General features: G+C 34.4%; 1 protein-coding gene across 1 annotated transcript in view; it reads right to left on the bottom strand.

Moving 5' to 3' along the window:
- LOC110443520 overlaps window positions 1-5791 on the bottom strand; it is a 62547-nt gene that overhangs the window by 5092 nt on the left and 51664 nt on the right. The gene's annotated exons all lie outside the window — the stretch shown is intronic.

The following is a 5791-nucleotide window of genomic DNA, read 5'->3' as shown; positions in this document are numbered from 1 at the left end:
GACGACGGACGAAAACGGATAGCAATAGGTCACTTGAGCTAAAGCTCAGGTGACCTAAAAACTTCTTCTAAAGTTCTACAAGGTCTAGAGTCTTGATATTTGATACATAACATAGTTAGGTAATTGGCTATCAACTTTGTAAAAATTATTGACCTTCATCGACTTTCAAAGGTCACAGAGGTCATATATGTAAAAATATTCAAACCACTTTTTTCTGAATAACCAATAATCTCAGGGTAACGATGTTTGGCAAGTATGGTTGAATGAAAGACTTTAAAAGTTTGTGCAAATGAATGACCTTGACCTTCTCTAAATATAATTTAAAAAGAGTTATTGGTAAAAACCGTTTTCAATTTTGTGCAATTTTGCTGTTTTCTCAGTACTTTGATTTATATTTAGACACACAAAAAAATCAAAATTATATTGAACAATTTTTTTTTATGTTACCAAGAAGCAAAGTATAACATTTTTGAAGCAGAATCACAGTGGAAAGATGGGTTGTAGGTCATAGGGGTCGAAAGTGTTGTTCTTATTATGAGGGCTTTTCCGCATCAGATTCATGAGATTTTGGTGCCCTAATCCTTTGATTGGTAGCATGACATGTTCAAAGACTTTCAAGTATATTGAAGGCCATGATTTAGAGATGTTGTTGCATCATTTTCAAGTATGACAAAAATCCAATATGGCTGCCATGACGTCATTTTTAAAAATCTTAAAACCGCCATAACTAAAAAAACTGTTGATTATAAACATTAATGCATTATACCATTTGCAAATATTTCTTGGGGCTAGCTTTTCCTCATTACATATTCTAGAAAAAATGTCAAATTAAAATCCTCCCTGTCGGGTCATAGTTCATCATTTTTTCAGCTTTTTCATTTTTAAATTATTTAAAAAAAATCTTTTTGCAGTCGATGCAAAATTCCATCCCAATGAATCAGCTTTTTTCAGTTTTTGCTGTAAATTTAACGTTAACGTCCTACGCTATTTTGAATATTTCCTTTGATCTCAAAATCTTACCACCGAGAAACATTCCTAACTTGAGCAAGTCTAATACACGCTGGTAATACTACATCAATTACTACGCACTCTCAATCTTAAAAGTATGGATAGTTTACATCTCTACTGCAGTGGGCATCGTCAGCCTTTCTGTGGCATGGCAAACCGAACCGATATAGACAAAATGCTAGTTTCAATTCATCATCCTGATGTACATAGTTGAAGGACTATATGAATTTTACGAACTACCTTCGTATACAACACCGCCCATTGGCTGCCTATATTAATCCATTCTTTCTCTGACGTCATTTTTGCACTCTGAGATTCCCCCACTAAAAGTGACTCAGTCAGCTACTGTAGACTTGCACAAGTTCATGCCTGATACTTGTTATAACTGAGAATTTTTATTGACTACTAACACTGCACATTTTCTTTCTCAAAGTCGCAGCTAAGGAAAATTTCAGAACTATCTATTAAGTGTCAGAAGCAAAAGACCACAATCGAACCCAAATCAGTCCTAACAGTGAAAAGCCGGTCAAATTGTTAGCCTACCATTTCAAGTTGTGTTATTGTGTTTATTAATTGTGGTGATTATGAATAAACATTAGTCAGTGCCTATATTGCTGGGAAATAGTTTTTGTATTCGTGTTTTTTATTCTATTGAATAAAAATTGGAAAAACCAGAGTGAATTAAGTGGGACAAGGATCCTTAAAAAACATTGTGTCTATTTATAGGGACACCTGATTATCAGTTAAACAAGTTTTTTATCTATTAGATTGCAGTGACGTAAGAGGCCGATGATCTAACCCAGGATGACAACTGCGGGTTCTGGTCCCTGGTGGTAGACGGTTATTTATGTGATAACCTATATAACAATACGTGTATAGTGTCTGCAGTCATTATAAGCTCCACTGCCGTTTTCTATAAATAGCCTTAGTCTGATATCACCTGTGGATCTATAATCAGCCCGCCAATGTGAGTCTTGTCAATAAGATGTAATAAAATCTCGATATAATGCCTGTAAAACCTTGATATAGTGCCCTTTGTTCAATTTGCCACCTCATTTAATTCCCGCCAACACCTTTCAAGATCCCTTCTTTTCTTTTTTCTGAAGAATTCCTTTATAAGTTTACCTCATTTTATTGCCAAGTCAGCCCCTTGAAAATGCCAAAATTTCTCTGGACAAATGGTGGCAGTATAACAAGGTTTTACTTCATATTTTCATTTGAAACATACAAATTATACAGTCAAGTGATTCTTGATAGTTATAGTGATAATAGGTGTCATTCAGATTGAGACCACTATGGGTGAAGAAACAAATTTTTAATGTTTCGTAATGTAGTGATTTTATTGTTAAATCAACCTGTATAATTTAAGAGACCACTCGCAACAGACTAGGTTAAAACTGACTTAAAAACTGCAGAAAACTATTATTTTCAAACATAGTATTGGAATAATGGTAGAGAGATAAGCTGAGAAAACATTACTCCTTGGGTTGTAGGTTTCTCTGTCACACCCTCAAGGTATGGGATGATTCTATTATAATAATGTCAGACAGCTGGCCCAAACTTGCCACTGTCATGGGTGTCGAGTGATGACAATGATGTCATTTCAATTATAACATCATAATTATATTGCTGAAGAAAGCTGGCAGATATTGGCTGTTGGCTGTTCCATTTACTGAAAACCTACCCCAAATTTGGAGAAGAAATAGGAATTCGTAAATTGAAATAAGAGCGAAAATCTGAAAATTATAGGTTAAGTATTGAACAGCATGCTGTTCAGAGTAAATGTTATAGTCGTATAATTCCGAACGGGCTTACAGACAAATGCTAATAATGCACCAACATGCTAAACGATTTGTTTAATATTTACATTAATTCCGACTTAATTTGTTATCACACTACAGAAGCATTTGGTAATCTGTTGAGTAGAATGCATGCCATTTACATTGTGATGTCTGATGATTGTGACCAGCCAGTATTTGTAATTAATAAAAGGCCTTTTTTTTTTTAAATTTTTAAATTTTTAAGGATCCCTGTTCCACTGTATGCTTATTGCAAAATATGTATGCTATACATAGTCTGCAGGATATTTACTTTGTCGTTAATCTACTCTAAAGAGCCAAAGTGATTCTGGGCTAATATGTTTTTTGTTGATTAATGATAAATATCTGACAGGGCCAAAGTTTTCTGGTAAACAATTTCCTGTATATCCTCCAATACTACACGTAACTTGTCCACGACGTTGGGGGATATCCGACTAGACGAACCTCTTCCTGTTAATACAGGTACCGGTACTTGACATTCATTAAACCATTAAATACAGTTAAGGATCCTTGTGCCACTTAATTTGGTTTTACAGTAGCCTCTCCTAAATTAAAATTTGGATAAAACTGTAGCACAGTTGGGCTTGGATAATTCCGTTGACCAATTAACTCAGTCAATTAAGTAATGGAAAAACAATCTGAGCTTTAAGATAAGAAGCTCAAACCAACTTTCGTGTAACTCACTTGAATCATGTCAAACGATCAAAAAATGAAATGCAAACATTGAAAACAGTATTTGGCTTTAAGTTTCTTCAAAATTTGTCCCCCATATTAATGACAATATTAGATTTTATTATTATTTTATAAACAGAACAAGGAATTATAGGCTTATGGGCACAAAATCCATGCTTGAGCATGAGAACGGTTTCATGAACACAGGCCCAGGCCTATAGCCCCACTGAATGTTAACCCTTTAAACACTGTAGACCATAATGGACTCATCCAGATCAATGCATGGTAGAGTCTACTAAAGTTACATAGGGGTGAAAGGGTTAACAATCAGAACACTGTTGCTGATTATATTTTTTGTTTATTTCATCGTCATTATTTTTCACGGATGTCTTGCAAAGAATGGATTTCTTTTCAAAAATGATTTATTAAAAGTTATAGACATGTTGAAAAAAAAAATCACTGCGTCGTTATAGTTTCCGGCAGTGTGGTACGAGCATCTGTACTTGTGTCAAGTTTACACAAGTATCATTGTATATGACCATTGATACAAGTACATGACAGAATTTCACAAGGGCTCTTTAAGTGGAAATTATGAATTTCGTAGAACTATTAGTTCATACATTGTACTTCAGCTACAATTTTTTGTAACTATATAACCTCTCAATTTTCCTTTTTTCCCGGAACTATCTTAAAACATCTCTAATTTTGTCAACATACTTACTACTTGATTTAAGAAAAAAAAAAATCATATAAAATCTGATTCTTTCTGCTTAAAACCATAATGACTCCTCAAAAGTACAATCTGTGTAATCAAGATATTACTCCAGGGACCAAAATATTCGTTCGGTCTAGTATACACAGAGTCTATTCTGTTATAATGAACTCATTCACCCCTGAAGACGGTTTTGAACTCTTCCAATTTTAGAGGTTGGAATGGTTCATTATGAAATTTCAGGGGTGAATGAGTTACGGTAAGTCAACATTTTGACTTTCTATAGTTTTAAGGATCCCTGTCCAACGGCAATGTATTTTTTCCCTTTATACAGAAACGTTCCCTTAATTTCACTGCGGATATTGTAACTGTAGCAGAGTTCGGTCAGAGGTTTTCCGTTACATATACACAGGTTATCAGCCTAATCCAGGTTCTGTAAGATTTATATATACAGTACTAGTGGAAACCAGGTTAAATAGGTTTAATTTTTTTCTTTGCACCCGTGATTTTATTTTGTGTTTTTGTATCTTGCTCAATTCCTGCTACTTAAATCTACTATCTTTTTTTTCACTTTGAGTTGAGAAGTTTGTATATATAATGATGCTGTGGTATATCGTTTTTTTTGGTTACCGTCGACAGAGTATAGCCACTAATTCTATGATACATATGCAGAACTGTTTCCTCAGACAGCGTGTGTATTGTGTTAGCAGGAATGCTGTGCTGTGCATAACCATGTCAACAAAATTTATTCTGTTGTGTAACACTGATGTTATCAGCGATGAATGAAAAACTCCGCCTGGTAGTATTTCTAGATGTATATATACATAACCTGGATTTTGTAAGAAGAAATCTGCATTCTACATTCTGTTGCGATAACAGTTATAGTGTTAGTTTACTCCGCTCCCCAACCCCACTTGTCTGGGACATATCCGAAACCTAAACACAGCTATTATAGACAAACACCCTAATTTCTGGAATGTTCTATTGCTTAAAATAGGGGTGTCTGCTTATTTGTGGTATTTTTACATGTTAATGCCATGCATATTTTTTTCAATAATCAATGGACATATATATATATTAACAGTATATTTATTCAGCAAAAAGCCCATGGGGCCAGCACGTCAACTTTGACTTAAAAGTAATTAGGGGTGGGCTTTAATATTGCAGGACATTATAACCCATTCACCCCTGAAGACACATTTGAACTCTTCCCATTCAAAGGTTGGAACAGTTCATTGTAAAATTTCAGGGTAGAATGAGTTAAAACTGCATGTGTTACTTTGTCTTTGGCATGGGTGGGCTTATTAACAGACATGGGCCTATTCCTGGATAAATACGGTAATACAATGAAGCAATATCTCATTACATTTCGATATATTTAACCACTGATTTCAATAATGGTAAAACATTTGGTGGAGTATAAATGTCATGGTTTTCATCATACTCTGACCTTTGTTCTTCACCAATCTAAGTCAGATGACAGAGTGGTGTGAATATTCAGTTCACTGGCACAGCTTTATGGGTTTACAGTGAGTTTTTTTGTTTTTTTTTTAAATATTTTATTTGGAAAAACGGGGGG

Source organism: Mizuhopecten yessoensis, unplaced genomic scaffold (genome assembly GCF_002113885.1).
Source record: "Mizuhopecten yessoensis strain PY_sf001 unplaced genomic scaffold, ASM211388v2 scaffold716351, whole genome shotgun sequence".
NCBI classification, from domain to species: domain Eukaryota; kingdom Metazoa; phylum Mollusca; class Bivalvia; order Pectinida; family Pectinidae; genus Mizuhopecten; species Mizuhopecten yessoensis.
This window is presented reverse-complemented; position numbering and strand designations above follow the sequence as displayed.